Genomic DNA, 18,335 nt, shown 5'->3' on the forward strand with positions numbered 1-18,335 from the left:
AATTACGAATGGTGTCGTGGAAACGGGTTAATTCGTGTACGTCGTTCGACAGGCGAACAACGTAATTGCAATACTCGCGTGAACATGAAATATGAGACTGCACGCTACATCATACGGGACTCTTAAGGTAGAAACACAATGAAATTGGCCGCTTTATCACGCTCAGTTATATGTAAAAGACTAAAGGCAAAGTACTATCTAATTCTAATTCAATTCCTTTAATCTTTTACATGAAACTGAGCGTGAAAAAAACGGCGTGTTTCATTCTGTTCACACCATGGTACAATTAGAAAGGTAGATGCCTCAGCCCAGCTGATCGAATCTAAAACGTGAAAAATCAAAACAAAAAACCATATGATTCGGGCGACGACGATACCAAAGTCCAGCGTTTATCTGTTTGCCGGCATATATTTCAAATGAATTTGAATTTTTCGGCATCATGCCCAACAGTGTAAAAACGGCCAAAACGACACAAAACTTTACCCAAACGTTGTATCTGTTTACAACTTAAGAGATAGCATGTCTACACTGTATAGACAAACACAAGCGATAAAAAGAGACAACAAGAGACCATTTGGCGAAAATTTTGACAGTTTACATTACAAAAAAAGTTGCTTTGTTGTAGCAATTCGCCGATGCATCTACCTTTCTAATTGTACCATGGTTCACACCTTTAGAGATCCCGTTATACCCATTTTTTTGTCTTTTTGCACATAGTTTTTAAAAACAACTAGTGCGAGTGAGAAGGCAAGTGATGTCAAGTGCCATACAAAATGGAAGGGGGAGTAAATCTTCCCCCTCCCCAGAGGAAACAGCACCTGATAGGCAGACCTTCAGAAAGGAAGAAAACAACCAAGCGAAAATGTATGAAAGGAAAGACAGGAGCAGAAGCTGAAGTAATACCAGAAAAACAGATAGTGGTAAAAAATAAAAACTGGAAGAAGTAAACAACAAAAATGAGATGTCTGTCGATCATGAGGATCGTCAATCAAGCCCTTGTGTCAATCATACCTCATCTATAGACCAGGGAGCCTCTTTTATTGCTAGCAAGGAAGGTAAGGTAAACTACAACAATACTTATGACAAAGACCATAAAGGTCCTTATATTGCTTATATTGATAAAAAAGTGACTGAGGGTGACAGGACCGGTATTAAAGGAATCCATGTCAAAGACTATTAAAATCATTAAAAGTTGAGGGTGTTCTAGAGGTATTTAAAATAGGCTTTGGCCGTGCCAAAGTGGTTTTCAAGAGCGGCCTTTCAGTCAGTCTACTTTTAGAAAATGAAGAACTAAAAAATCAGGGCTACATCCCTAAAATATTCCCTCATTTTGTGTCCAAAATAGGTAAAATATTTGGTGTGCCCATTGAAATATCGGACGAAGAATTAAGGCATGGCTACATAAGCTGCCTTGCCTGGTTGCCTTGCTTTTCTGCTTCATTTCTGACATAATAAAAATAAAAGAATAAAGAAGGCCGAGCAAATTTCGAACGGGGTTGGGTTTCTTTTTTACTCTTTTATCAGAAGCAAGCAAGGTAAGCAGGCGAGGCAGCTTATGTACGCAGGCCTTTAGTCAGTGGCATTGACTCAGAAGTCCCAATACTGAACATTGTTCGTATGACCAGAATGAATTAAAATGAGCGTGTCCCAACTACCAGAGTTAAGATTTTCTTTAAGGGTGTGAGTCTGCCTCAAGCGGTTAAACTCTAGGATTACATGGAAACTGAAGTTAAACACAACATATCGTTTGGGCAGTGTTACAACTGTTTCAAATATAACCACTTCTAACAATTTCGTAAATAAAAAGTCCAAGCCTGTAAAACCTGTTTTGTTGCTCACAATCAAAACGAAGATTGTAACCCAAATCCCAGATGCACCAACTGCCAGGGCAATCATGAACCTACGTTCAAAATATGCCCTGCCAGAGCCAAATTAAAAAGATCATGACCATTGATAACCTAGCCTATAGGGAAGCTAAGGCAAAATACTCAGCTGTATTCACAAATAGTTTTTAAATTTTCAATGAAAACACTGAGGAAATATTCCCAACAATCAAAAAAAAAAAAAAAACAAAAAAAAAAAAAAAAACATTCTAACATCATCAATAACACTGCTGAAACAGCTAATTTTCTACATTCATCAAACTCTTTTGCAAAGATTACTAAAAACAATCAAAACAAATTAAGGGAGGAAGCCAATGCAAGGAGGAGCATTAAATCAAGAAGAAGTATACAAATCACCGAACGGCGTTGCGCTCCAGTCCAACTCCCGTTACCAACCCAGCAAAAACTTTGCATCCGTGGATGCAGTTTAATCAGTACATGTGTACAGTACAATTGCAGTTGGAGTACATCTTTTCGTATGAATTTGACAAGAGAGCGCGCAGCTAGGATGCACTCCATTTTGCCTCCACAGCACACAGCTAGGATGCACTCCATATACAATCCAAATCACAGTTATTGATGTAATGTTTTGAATTGAATTTAAAGGCACTTTTCGGATTGCATTTTTAGTCAGTCTAAAGATGCAATAAAAATGCAAGCCATTGCGGAATATCCCAAAATAAATAAAATGCATTTATTATTTGTGTAAAACAAGAACTCAAAGAACTTTATTATATTTGTTATATAAACACAAATTTATTATATAAACTCAAATTTATTATATAAACACAAATTTAAAAAAAAGTTTCCATTCAATTCAATCACGCGCATCTGATTTTGCTTCATCATCCAAAAGGTTTTTTATGTTGCCTTCCCATCACTAGTTCAGCTTTCGACATGGACTCCAACTCCTCTCCATTAAACATTTCCGTCTAGTGAATTACCGCAAAAATTTGCGAAACTTAAGTTTTTATTTCTTATTTTTATAACAGATTCTCTTTACTGGGAATCCAAACAACAACCAAGCTCACATGCATTGGCTCAATCAGAACAAAACTCACAATTTGAAAAATATGATAAATTAGGAAAATTCTGGGAATCTGTGGTTCAAAATGTTGATACTTTAAGAGAGTAGCGTCAGAAAATGTTAGAAAAAGATGAATTAGACGTTTTAACAAATATTAAGCAAAAAATGATCACAGAAATGTTAAATCTTGATGTGCTCATGGTAAATTCGAGTACACTACCTTCTAATATCGATGCAAACTTTTCCTTCAGCTCCGAAGATGAACTTCTCTAAGGTATTTTATTAACACATATATAAATTAATCTTATATATCATTCACTAAATATATTTTTTCTTTAGTTTTTTGATATATGATAAAATTCTTCCATATAATATCCATAGCCTGAATAAAAAGGCAATAAAGAATTTTTGGAACTATTTCTAGAGAAGAAAACACATCGACATCGCCCTCTTCTTCGAAACTTGGATTCCAAGGTGAAACAGTCTACAATAGTGCCATCAGTTCTAATTTCAAATGTCTCAATTCAGGAGCTCCAACCTTTACAACCAGCAATTCCAGCTCAGCCATCGATTTGTCATTCTTAAACTGCGACTCCCTACACACCAACTTGTCAGTGTCAAATTTAAAAATTACCAACAGTTACCACCTTCCTATCATTATCCCACCCAGAAATTGTAAAATTGTCTGCAAAAAGAGTTTTACAACAGCTTGCCAGCTCTCAAATTCGAAACAATTTGATTGAGGCTGTAAACACCTTTCATAAGGCCATTGACAACAACATCATCACTGTGGATCACCGTAATAAATATGTTCCAAAGGCATGGTGGAACGATAGGATCCAGGACCTTTACAATCAAAGCAACTATTTAAGAACGCAATTTAATAGGACCGGTGATTGGGAAACCGGCTTGAAAGCAGGTGCCATGGAGAGGAAACTATACAAACAAATTGAAAGACTCAAAAGAAGGCATTTTAATAACCATCTACAGGAATTATCAGGGTCAACAGATCGTAAAACACCAAAAAATACAAACAAGACAAATCACCCAACAACTCTTGGGATGAAGACCAAAAGGAGGAAGTTCGTCTCTTGTGGGGGAAGTACCCACTCCTGTCACTTTTGGCAAACCCCGAGTCAGCTGCTGGAATAGTTAGAATTTCTTACAATATGATTTCTAGCTTGAGTGTAACAGAAAAACATAAATTTTTGGACATCCTGATATGACATGGATGCAAGGCAATTTCCCCGAACAGTGGAGGCACATAAAAATAGCTCCTGTCCCCAAAAAGGGAAAGGATCCCTCGAATATAAAGAGTTTCAGGCCAATTGCTCTACTCTGCACCTCTCAGAAAATCGTCGAAGGAGCCATAAAAACTGATTTTGGAGACAATAGAACAAAACGACATCACTCCTAAAAGATCTTACGCCTTCTGTAAAGGAAAATCAACAACTATGTACATAAATGAAGCCATCAATTCGGTAGAGATTCAAAAGAACAAGGGCAACGTCGTTGTTGGAGCGGTAATAGACATCGAAAAAGCCTTTGATAATACAGACATTGGGTTACTGGCTTTTTCCCTCTTTGAGTAAGGCATTAACGCAGATGTTATTAAGTGGTTATATGAGTGATAGAACTTTATCCCTGGGAAGCAAGAGTACTCAAATCAGGAATGGTCTGCCTCAAGGCAGCGGGTCAGTCCCTTGCTATTTAATATTTACACCAGCTACTTACACTCAACTTCATCAGACAAATGTTCCCTTTTCCAGTTCTCGGATGATTTTTTCATTCCTTATTTTGGCAGTGATTTTGTCTCAGCTAAAAATGGTTTATGCCACAAGATCACAGAAATCAACACTAAATGCAAAAAACACAAGCTAAGTTTCAAGATAGAAAAATTTACCGTCATACACTTCAGCAGACGACCAAGAAATCTAAATATATCACTGGATGGTACGGAACTGGTACAAGCTAATTCAATCAATTACTTGGGTGTTAAGATTACTGCCAGCAACTCTGCCAAGGTCCACTTTGACAGTGTTACAACTGCAGTAGAAAAAAGTTGTTGCTTTTTGGGAATTGTCAGTGGGTGTAGATTCGGAGTTAAACCTTCGAGAGCAATCCATTTTTACAAAGCCTTTGCCAGGGCTAAATAGAATATGGTGCGGCATAGCTTTCCAACCTCACTAAAGGATCAGAACAAAAATTGAAAGTTTGCATCCAAAACAGTTAGAAAGTCTCTAGGACTAATTAAATCAAATCCAGTGTCAATCATATACAACATGGCTGCAGAATTGCCTCCACGACAAAGATTTCAACTATCTACGGCTAAAGAGCTAGCAAGCAAAGAAATGATACAACAATTGGCTTCTGAGAAACTCAACGTATTACAAAACAACGGATTCCAAATTTTTCACACGGACGGTTCTGTTTCAGGCAATCTAACAGGTGCGGTATTCCACCATCTCAATGATAACGTAACAAATTCCTTCTACGTGCCCATCAGCGTCAGCGGATCATCAATGTCAGCGGAAGTCCTCGCTTTTCTCAAAGTAGCTGATTATGCTGAAGTGAAACATTTTGATTGCATCGCAATTCTAACAGACAGCCTCAGCGGCATTCAGGCAGTGGTCAATGGCACGCACAAAAAGTATGTACATTATAGACAAGCGCATTAACAAGGTGATTAGTTTACCATTTACTCTTGAAATCCACTATATTCCAGGGCATTCTTTTATTACTTATAATGACATTGCATTGCATTGAAAATGCACATAGGGATGCCACTCTTTTAGACATACCCTGGACGCTTAATGAGGCTATAAACGCAATAGCCAATTCTTTATGGAAAGAATGGTCCGATGAATATAAGGAACTTGCAATTCATGGTAATTCTCATTATTTTAAAATATTTCAAAATACCTCAAGTACACCCTGGTTCAAATCATCCACTCTGGATGCATTAACTCAAAAAATGTTTAATAGAATTTGAAGTGGGCACTGTTTTTGTAACAGCACCCTAGCCAGAATGAACGTGTCACCCTCACACTTGTGTGATATATGTGAAGTTGAAGACCCAGCAGCACACGTACTTTTCAGCTGCAGTAAGAATAATAATGCTAGAAGAGGTTTCCAGCATCTATATAACTACCCTTCACTTGAAGATTTTATACTTTTCAAGGGCTTGGACGGTTTGAATGAGCTTGCAGATTTTTGCAAGAAGGCATCTATTGAGTTATAATCTGCATTACTCTCCACGTTAACGACCTGCTTGGTCAAAATGCATCTTTTTTATCTGGTTTCTTTTGGAAAAACCAGGCAACCTATTGCAATTTTCCTACTGAATGAAATCAAATGCAACGCACAAACATCACACTCATATCTCATTAACTTTATTTATGGTTTCCCTACTCACTCATCGCATCAGCATTCATCTTAACTCATAAACTGGTCCAAAAAACACGCTTACACAATTGGAGATGGCTTTAAACACCCCCCACAGTTGTTACCCGCTATAGTCCTAGCTACATTATCCTGATCATGAGTTCCATCTACTTTTTCCCTGATTTTGATTTTTATCTACGTTTTTCCTGAGTTAACTAAATTACACAATCAACACTAATACACACGCTCGTTCACCTTTGACCCACTGTACATTCATATCGCACATCGCATCAACATAACTCTAATGCAGTTTTCACACGATCTGATTTTTACACATTCAACAACTGTCACTTTTTTCGCCCATATGAAATTCCTTCTGCACGGCATAATTTTATTTTTCATTCGCTTTCTGTTATTTTCTTTATTTATATCGCGTACAAACAAAACAGCTGTTTACCTTCGTTTGTACAGACGAGAATAGAGCGCGTTCTATTCGAAAAAATACATATGAATAGGTGTGTACGATAACCTCGCAAGTGAAAAGTACTTGCAAATACTCAGCAAGTTCTCAGTAACCTCTCTCCACCATTTTTACTCTCTCGAAGCAAAAAATTTGCAGATTGTTATCGAACAACAATTTGTAAAAACTTGCAAGAAGTCATCTGATTTAATAAACAAGAAGAAGAAGTTGGCGGAAAAGTTTAAATTTAACAATTGAATGTGTTTTTTTATTTTCTTTAAAATTGCAAAAATATGAGCAATAAGAGGAAAATAGACCTCGAAAATGTTCGGAAAATCAGGAGCAAGTCCACACTTCCTGAGAAAATAGCCTTAAAGGCGCAAAAAACCCCTGTGACATCGTGAGTAATGGTTGGAGCGCAAGTTAACTCTCGAACGGATCTGCCGATTCGATCCAAAATTTGACCTTAGTAATATTTAGACCTAAGTATAAGTTCGAAGATAAGTCATATCAGTCAACTCCTTCAGGTACCTTCCCACAAAAGTTCAGAAATGTTCGAAAAAATTGCACGATAACTCTTCAAGGGAGTGACCGATTTGGTCCATACTTTACACATCCTAAAATATCTACCAGATATAGATCAGGTTCGAACATGAACCATATTTGTCCACTCCTTCGGGTTCCTCCCACACAAAATTTCGGATAAGTTCACTTTAAGACCTGCTCTCGAATCACTTTGATATTTTTTGAAGAAACTTGCATTCGCTGCCTCAATTACGATGGTAAAATTTTTTTCAGGGCAAGTCCATACTTCTTTTTAAAACAGCCCGAAAGTTGTAAAAACCTCTATGGCACCATACGTAGTGGCTGAAGAGCACGATAACTCTCGAACTGATCAACCGATTTGGTCTAAAATTTGGCCTTCACCATATTTTGTCAAAATTTAGTTTTTAGTTCGAAGATGGGCAATACCGATCCGCAACTTCCAATACGTCCCACCAATATTTAAAAAATGTCACTAAAATGGTACGCAGAATATCTTTTGAACGTGGCAACCAATTTGGTCCATACTTTTGATCTCCTAATATTTTGTCCAAATTTCGTTTAACTTCTAAAATGGCCCATATCGGTCCATTAGGGTACCTCCGCCACAAAAGTTCAACATTTGGCATCATTGGGAAATGTATACCGATGCAGTTCGTTGTGGTCCTGTTTACAGCCATATTATGATTTCCGTGGTCAAGTCCATAACTGGTCCAAAAGTTGTACGATGGCCCACTGAAATGACTAGTGTGCGCGATATCTATCGGAAAGATATGACTCCCAAAATAAGATCAACTTCATAATGGACTATCTCTGTCCAATCCTTCAGGTACCTCCTCCGCAACACTTTTGAACTTTAATCTTATCGTGTTCCAATGCACAAATATAAAACATACTGGAACGCAGGGCGATGTTTGGCATACATATTTATTGGTATCTTTGGGAATACCTGGCCGTCTACATCGTGTTTCTCCTACTCCATGGATGCACCGCTTTTTGCTGGGATTTAATACCTTTAAAATAAAAAAAATAGTCACCACAAACTACAAAATAAGTTATTTTACTTACATTACCGTTTTCCATAATTTATTTAATAATCTTTCCCTTTTTTATACCTATTTATTTTAATAGCCTATTTATTTTAATAGTTTATGTTTTTGCCAAGAAGTCCGCCACAAAACATTCGAATTTAAAACAGCTGATCAAACCTGCAAATTCTTACAAGAAAAATTTTCCTTGCAAAAACTTGTAAACAAAAGTCTCCAATATTCTCTCACAATTGTCTCCAAATTCTCTCTCTTTTACCATGGTAGAACAAATACAAGGTAAAGTTAATACTACAACAAATACAACTCGAACAACAACCACAAAGGAATTTGTTTTTGTTTGTAACGTTAGTCCCAATTTACATTAGGCGAGTTTACTTGCGGCAATTGTCAGTTTGTAGGTGAGAGAGGGTGCTGAGAGGCAAAGGGTTACCATATGCCTTACCTCTCTCTCCTACAAAATGACAATTGCCGCAAGTAAACTCGCCCAATGTAAATTGGGACTTATGCTTGATTTACATTCGGCGTCGTTTCGTGATTCCGAAGGCGTTTCGTGATTTCGCGCGGAATCAAGCAAAATTTATCATGATTTCGCATACAAAAATGAAATCTCATTTCGTGATTTCAGCGAAATCAACATCGAAATCACAGTACACATGATATACAACCTTGCTTTTGCCTTTGCCATCTACAATTTACGAATGATAACTTTCTCCATTGCGATTCGTAAACATCCGTGGAGATTTTTGTGTTGACAACTGGTTCAAAAAAGGTCCGTATAGAGCTAAAATTGTGTTGACCCAGTGAATTGCTGCAAATATTGGGATAAATTTGCTTGTAAGTTTGAAAAATTGCATATTTGTAGGCATCGGTTTCAGCATTTGTATTAACAGCGTTTAAGATATTCAGCACTGGTCTTTTTAACTTTAGTAATTGTTTACTCAAAAAAGTACAAGTCAAAATTAAAGCCTAGGTCCATGGCTCCTCATGGGAAATTTGCCGAGTCGTTTTCGATCGATTCCACTATGCATATTAGCAATGTGCATCGGTTTGAAAACTTAGATTAAGGCCCGTTCTTACATCTTTTCTTTAAAATCCCATTTTGTTATACCTTACTCTAAGAAAAATAAGGAATAAAATTCGCATTACCAGGTATTTGTTATTAGATCTTCCATTCCATTCCAAGCAAGACAGTCTGTATACATCAAATTTAATCAACTCGGATTGGTTGATTTGAATTTGCACTCAAATGTTTCTTGTTTTTGGCACACTTTAAATTTTAGAAGGAACACAAAGTTCCTTTTAATTTGTCTGACACTTATTATTAAAGCAAACTTGTAGGAATAAAAAAACGGGTAATCTGTCCGATATCGACCAATATTTAACTACAAAAAGGATATAATAACGGGCCTAAGCATATTTATCTCTTTTATAATTGGAGCCATGAATGTTAAATAAAGTTTAATTTCCTCATTGCACATCAATCCAGAAATCATTTCTGCAGTTAAGTCCCCTTCAGCAGTATAAATGATGGAAAATGTTATTTCAATTCAACCCACTGTTCTAGTACACTGTCAGTCGTCGAACCGCATGATAACACTTCAAATCTGTCATAAATTATTGCTGCTGCGACCAGTAAGTATATGATGCATGTTATTTGTGCGTCACGCGTGCTCTACTACTATTGACGTACTGAAATTAAAAAAAAAATCAGATAATCTGAAGTAATTAGTCAAAAAAGAAATTCCCCAAAAATCCCCAAATATTTTTCAGATTTCCCCAACATTTTCCCAATTCCCCAAGTCGACATTTTTTTCCCCATTTCAAATAAAAATTCCCCAATTTGGGGAAAATCCCCAATACTGACAACGCTGGTTACCATATGCCTCACCTCCATGGTACAAATACACAGGTAGCCGCATTGGCAATTGTTGGCAACATAAGATGTCAAAATTTGACATTAATTCAATGCAATTGACACATTATAGCTGTGTTCCAGAACTAAAAAGTTTTTAAAATTTTTACGACTTTTACACATTTTTCTCCAAAAACCGTTCCCGTACACAAAAAAATTGTAAAATGTTCACTTCTCTTTAAACAAAAATGGCGCTGAATGACGCTCTCTTTAAAAACTTTTTACACGACAAATTTGGGCGAGTAAAAAAATAGTAACATGGTTGCCGGCGTCTGATTGGCTGATACACCAACTTTGACATTTGTTCCAGTTTTTTGACGTATTTTCCATTTTTCCGTTCCCGAACTATTCCAAAAAACTTGTGTGTGACAACAAATTTTTTGCAGTTCTCTCTTTTACGAGTTTTATGCTTGGTTTACATTTACGAAATCCACTCGATTTCAACTGTCAAATCCATAGGTTAAACGTCAAATGAAATCCAGATGAGATTTCATTTGACGTTTGAGCTATGGAATTGACAGTTAAAATCGAGTGGATTTCCTAAATGTAAACTTAGCATTACTATTAAAAAGTACGGGAACGAAGCTTTAACTGTCAATTTCTTTGCGTATACGTCAAATGAAAACTTATCTGTAATCCAATGGATTTCATTTGACGTTTGAAATCAAGTGGATTTCGTAAATGTAAACGTACTATAAGTTTTTACATTTTTTGTTTTGATTTGACATTTTACACAAGAAGTACCGCATGGCAGAACTACCAGGTAGTGGTATCACACCAGCTGATCGAATATGAAAAGTCAAATCCCTTTATAAAAAAATTATTTTTGTTGTAATTTCCCCAACAACATAAAGAAAGTTTTGACATAATATATTCAAAATTTTACGATGCCACTACCTGGGTAATTATGCCATGAAGTACCGTTATATTTTTGATAATAAAATAAAAAATAAATATATGTACGTATGTATGTACTGAACATTTATTTTTGTGGTGATTGCTTCAGTTTTTGGGTGTTCAGTTAAACTAAATTGTACAAAATTATGCCAGCACGTCTTCCAACGATATCCAAAGTAACCAATGAAGCTCTATTGGAAGCGGATCCAAGAAAAGGTAACAAAACTTTGGAAATCATGGAAAATAGACAATATTCAATATAAATTTCAGGCGGATACCCTCAAACTTGCTTAAGTCGCTCTTAATTGTGATGTAATACATTCTTTCCCCCCTTAGGCATAACATTGGTGGGCATTTACAAGGCAATTGAAAACAAATACTCAGCAGATATAACCCCACTTAGAAAAACATTGATAAAGAAACACCTCAATGGCTTAATAGCTTCTAAGGAAGTTAAAAATATAACAGGTCGTGGCTTAACAGGACACCTAAAATTGGTTAATAAAAAAGAATTCAGTAATAAAATAAATTCAACTCGTGCTGTTAGAAGGAAAACTGTTACAAATCCTGATGTTAGAAGTCTGAGAAGGCCGAAAACAACTGAACAACCTGTTAATGCAACTACTACTGTTCCAGACTACCAGTCACCACCACCCTTAAGTCAAACTTATGATTTTGAAGAACCCGGAACAAGTCAGCAGCTAATACGTAGAAGAAATATGCCACATTTATTTAATTTAAATGAACACGATTTGGATACACCACTAATGGCACCGCAGCATGCATCCACACCAATACCACAAACGCAATTCTTACCCTTAGCTCCAAATCGTCAACACATTAGTCATCCCAGACAATTATCTTCAGATGTTTTGGAAGGAGCTCCACGTACATCATTACCATCTTCGGGAAGGAAAAAAGGAAAAAGAAATCTACGTCAAAGTGTAAACTGATGTGCATTTAAATGGGAGGGCTTTATTTGTAGATATGTAACATATATAGTTTATAATTGTTATTAATTTTATAAATTATATTTTTAATTATTTTTGTATACATTTGTATGTACTTTATTTGTTATAGTAATAATTTTTAAATAATAAGTATGAGGTATTCAGTTCTATATATAATTATTTTGCCTTTTGGTTCTTTTATTATTACGTTGTTGTTTTATTATTTTTTAATAAAAATTATTTATATATAGTTAAACTTCCCTATAAGATATTTGATTATTTTCTTGCCGACAAAGATATGAATTTGAATGAAAGCTCAAAAGTTTTCAATATTGGAAGTGGTTTTTTTCGAGTCATCCCTTTCGATAGATATGTCGCCCATTAGGCACTACCCAGCAAAAAGTTTGCATCCGCGGATGCAGTTAAATCACTAGAACAAAAACTCTCCATTAAATTTGATCATAACTGAATTTACTTCCTCTGCCCTGCTTTTTGCGACACCGCCACTTATATTAAAGCTGTGTTCCAGAACTAAAAAGTTTTTACAATTTTTACGACTTTTACACATTTTACTCGAAAAAGCGTTCCCGTACACAAAAAAGTTGTAAAATGTTCACTTCTCTTTAAACAAAAATGGCGCTGAATGACGCTCTCTTTAAAAACTTTTTACACGACAAATTTGGTCGAGTAAAAAAATAGTAACATGGTTGCCGGCGTCTGATTGGCTGATACGCCGACTTTGACATTTGTTCCAGTTTTTTTGACGTATTTTCCATTTTTCCGTTCCCGAACTATTTCAAATAACTTGTGTGTGATAACAAATTTTTTGCAGTTCTCTCTTTTACGAGTTTTACCATTAAAAAGTACGGGAACGAAGCTTATGTTACCATCAGCTGGCATGATAATGCTACCTGTATTATTGTACCATGCTCACCTCTCTCTCCGACAAAATGACAATTGCCGCAAGTAAACTCGCCCAATGTAAATTGGGAATATTTGTACAAAAAAGCAAAAATTTATATTTTTAAAGAATTCTTTTGGTAACAGAAATTAATAGAACTATTAGTATAACATTTTTGAACTTTTAATCCAGAAGGAAACCTAAAGGCCTGCGTACATAAGCTGCCTTGCCTGATTAACTTGCTTTCCTGCTTCATTTCTGACATAAGCTGTGTTCCTTTACTTACCTGAGGTTACCATTTGTTACCATTTTTAACCTGCAAAGCGTTCCTTAACCCCGAAAAGTGGCAAAACTGGAAGCAATTTTAAAGAGAGTGAGAGTGGAGAGAGAACGAAAATGGCTTTCTCTTCTACCACAGGCTACCAGCAAAATGTCTGCAGGTAAAAAATGGCAGAACTGATTTTTCGACTTTTGTTTGACGATTATTTCACAATGAAAAAGAAAATGGACAGAAGAAAAATTCGAACGCTGACAAAACAAAATTAAATACTGTGAAATAAAAGACGAAATTGATTTTTTTATGTTTCTTTTTGACATTGCTGCCAGATCTACCATTTTCCGTTCCTTTACTTTTCTGGTATAAATGTTCATGAGAGAGCAATTTTGACACTTTTCTCTTTTACCACCCTTACCATTAAAAAAAGTAAAGGAACAAAGCTATAATAAAAATAAAAGAATAAAGAAGGCCGAACAAATTTCGAACTGGCTTGCCCATTTCTTTTTTATTCTTTAACAGAAGCAAGCAAGGTAAGCAGGCAAGGCAGCTTATGTACTCACCCCTTTACCCTCATGGTAGAACAAAACCAGGTAAAGTAAATACTACAACAAATACAATTCAACAACAACCACATAGAAATTTGTCAACGTACATGTAAACAAAATAAAGAAATGTCTATAAATTATTGGAATTGAAAAAACTAATATTTTTTCACATTTGATTGAATATTTTGGAAAACATGAATGAAAACTCGTTAGATTTTCAATTTGAATGTTTCCATATCATTCCACTAAATGCATAATTTCTCGCAGAAAGTGGAATACTTGCAAAAATGTTTCGGGTCGCTGGTAATTCATTGAGAAAAGAGAAGATGTTTCAATCATTTGCTTTTGAAAACAAAAAAGCACATGTTTATTAGGGCTTTATTCTTTTCAAGTTTAACAAAATACCACACATATTAACAAATATTGTACCGCCGCTATAAGCGATGTTTTAGTGTGCGGCATGTCGTTCGGACCTGGAGGAGGTTACATGTCAATGATATGAAGCCGTCTTTATGGGAAATAGTTTTTTTTTCTGATGAATAAATTTGTTCTTCAAAAATATATATCCCTAATATACATCGAACATAGAAATAAATACATAAAATGTCGAATGGAATTTGACACTAACACTACAACCCAGTTCAGTCAGCTGGGTATTGCTGCTACCTTTTCTTGTTCTACCATGCTCTTTTACTTTGCAAGTTTGTTATCGAACAGCATTTTGTAAAAGTTTGTGCAAATTTGCACAAACTTTTGGGTTATCGTACAGACCTAATGTATGCACATAGCACTTTGGTTAGAGCTGGCAAAAAATCGATGGCACTATCGATAATATCGATTGTTATTTAAAAATTCAATATCGATAGATAGTTTTGCCTATCGATATTATCGGAATAAATACCCCTAACCTGAAATCCATTGAAATAAATAGAAATTTCGCTACTTTTGGGTTATGTGTGTGTAAGAAAGTAAGTCCGTAGTCACACGTACAAATTTTTCGGTTAAATAAAATGTGTTTTTTTACATTTTTTATAAAATAAAAGCATTTGTTTATTCTCCTTTACATTTCTGTGAACTACTTTTGCATAATTTCAAGAAAATCGTTGACATTTCCGCCATTTTTATCTCCAAATTAATGGCGACAACAACGTAACGATAATATCGATAGCAATCGATATTTTAAAACATTATATCGAAAATATCTAATGTTTGGAATATCGATGGTTTGCCAGCTCTAACTTTGGTGCATTCAAATTTCTGTATGGTTCACACCATGTGTACAAAATTCAGATTTGTAAAAAGTGACAGTTGGTATGCGCAAATATGTATGTAAAAAACATACAGTGTAGAACACCCTTAAAGCTGAGTACACATTGCCAGTTTTGAATGACAGCTTTGTTGGTGCTTGCTAGTGTGGCCGTTCATTTTTGTCATTCATCATGCAACCACAAAATGTTTTGTGGTTGCTGGACGGTTGGACAGTTATCGATAACTGCAAAATATCGACATTCAAAACTGACAATGTGTACTGCTCTTAAGGGGAGTACACACTAACAGTCAAAACTGACAGTCAACGTACTTTTAGGACAATTTTCCGGCAAATAACAACTTTTATTTAGCGAAAAACGTTTGAAATACAATATTTACGGTATTATTTAGAGATTACAAAAGAAATATTTCAGTTAGGCTTTGATATTCACGAAATAGACCTCGCTGACTGTCAGTTTTGCTTGTCAATGTGTACTATACTTTAAAGGGGAGTACACACCATCAGTCAAAACTGACAGTCAACAAACTTTTGCTACAATTTTCTGGCAAATAAAAACTTTTGTTTAGGTAATAATGCTTGATATACAATATGTAAAGTATTATTTAGAGATTAGGAAAGTAATTATTCAGCTAGACTTTGACATTAACAAAATAGACCTCGATGACTATCTGTTATAGAAAGAGAATGTCAAAATCACTCACTTGCTTTGTAGCTGCCGAGTAGAACGTAAACTCGCGAATAACACCGAAAATCTTAAAACAGATTTATACAACACATTCTTGAAACAAAATAAAAGTTTTATAGACACTTATTAATGGCGGTTTCATTCATTATTTTGAAGAAATCAATAAAATAAAATAATTTAAAATACCGACACATTTTATTTTTCAAACAAAACAACCCAGCAAACCAATCGTACCGATATCGTAACGAAATCGGAACAAATTTCGGACGTTACGTCCGATATCTGATCCGAAATCGTAACGATATCTTAACGAAAGTTGTATGAAGTGGTTGACATAATTTCGGAACGAATTGTCGGAGCGAAATCGTATCGATTTCGGTCAGAATTCGCAACGAAATCGGAACAAAATCCTTGGGAAATTCGGAATTCGAATTTCTTCCTCCGAATTTTCGTACAGATTTCTGAACGACTTCAGAATAATGTCGTATGAAAATCGGAGGTACCTTCCGAACTTTCGTAAAGGTTTCTGAACAATTTTGGAATAATTTCGTATGATTATCGAAGGAAAAAAATTTTTCTTTGATGCCTCTTTTTTATTGATAATTTTTTTTTTATTGGAAGATTATAATTTCAATGATATCTAGTGATTTTCACTGTTGTTATCATTTTGTAGTTATAGTAGAACAATGTAAACTTTGTGTACGAATATGTTGAGTCTATCAGCACCAGCTTGAATTATTATATGTTGCATTTATATTTAAAATATTTAAAAAATGTATATGCGAATTTTATAACCAACCATTTTGTTTTTCGACAACAAACTAAAATGTTACTTTTTAGATATGTACAAAAGGTGGTTGTTGTGCGAAGGGAACATTTTTTCCGACATATCGATCCGAATTCGTAACGAAATCGGAAGAAAAACATTAGCAAATTCGAAGAGGAATTTACTTCCGACATTTTCTCCGTAATCGGAACGAAATCTGAACAAATTCCCCTACGAAAAATCGTATAGAAATCGATACGAAATCTGAACGATTTTGCTTCCGAAATTGTTTCGATATGTCGGACATCCGACATTTGGTTTGCTGGGAAATCACACATATTCCAATGTTTGTATGTATATGTGGATTTTGTTTTCATTTCTCATTTGGCTCTCATTTATGGAACATAGTTATACAAATGTACACTCAAATTAGTAGTATTTCGCATAGGATACGTAACGGCAGTCGCACGATAGTTTGCGAAATACATGAACGCATTTTTACATTCAAATTAGTAGTATTTCGCATAGGATACGTAACGACAGTCGCACGATAGTTTGCGAAATACATGAACGCATTTTTAGACGGAAGTGCGTGACTGCTTTCCTTTCGTACAGGTTTCCGTGCGACATACATGAACAGGCGGTAAAACCCAAAATTATGAATGAAAAGTATCAATAAAAGTTGACAATACTGTTGCTATCGGTAGGATTTAGCAACAGCTTTATTTTTTATTTTTTAACTTACCGAAATTATGAGCATTTTAATTTTACCGATATTTGTCGGTAATTCGAAAAATGAGTTACTGAATTCCACTACTGTGCTGTAATGTTAGTGTCATGGCTCAATTACCAAGGCAGTGGTATCACGCCAGCTGCTCGAATATAAAGTGTCAAATCCCTTTATAAAAATATTTTTGTTGTAATTTCCCCAACAACATAAAGAAAGTTTTGACGTGATATACATACTCAGAATTTTACGATGGCACTACCTTGGTAATTGTGCTATGGTTAGTGTTGGCGTGATACCACTGACCGTCGATAGCTCGGGGATGAAAAGAGAAGAAATAAAAAGACAAACACGAGTGTATCAGTTCAAATATATTTTCGGTTTATTGTTGGTATAGGGTTTCTGCGAATGAGAAACATTACCTTTTGTATGTGAAGCTACGAACGAAAGCAATAGGAGTGTGACTCCTTCGAAAGTTAAATAGCAAGTGTGTTGCCAAGAGGGCGAAATAGCGATCAAAGGCCGTGACATCAACTACGACTGCAGCATTGGAAAGCGCCCCTCTGCATCCGAACTATGCGAATAAGGCTTCCAGGAGAGGTAGTAGAAAAGAGCGAACTCTCTCCTACAATCCGAACTAGGCGAATAAGGCTCCTGGAAGAAGTGCAGAGAAGATATCCCCATAGGGCTCGTAAGAGCGGCCAATTAGCGTGGGTAATTGGAATACTGCAGAAGGGGATGCAAAGTATCGAACGTATACATTGGCGTAACCAATGTATCGAACTTATACATTAGCCGCCCACCTTGACGCGCTATCTGCAAGGCAACAGGGTTAGACTAAATTCGCGAGCAAACTTAAACTAGAGTTAGTAGGTTGTGTTTCAAGTTAGAGGTACGCAAATCAAGTTTCAATTGAGCATGTCCAAATAATGTGCGAGATTTTCGAATGAAATTAAACTACGATTTAGTTAAAAGTATTCGCTTTGATCGACTATGTAATTTGACTACTACGAGGTATTGGGCCGGTAATGATGTAACCGAATATAGTTTTCTGAGCCA

This window comes from Musca autumnalis, unplaced genomic scaffold (genome assembly GCF_047663935.1).
Source record: "Musca autumnalis isolate F117 unplaced genomic scaffold, ASM4766393v1 scaffold_3, whole genome shotgun sequence".
In the NCBI taxonomy this organism is placed as follows: Eukaryota; Metazoa; Arthropoda; class Insecta; order Diptera; family Muscidae; genus Musca; species Musca autumnalis.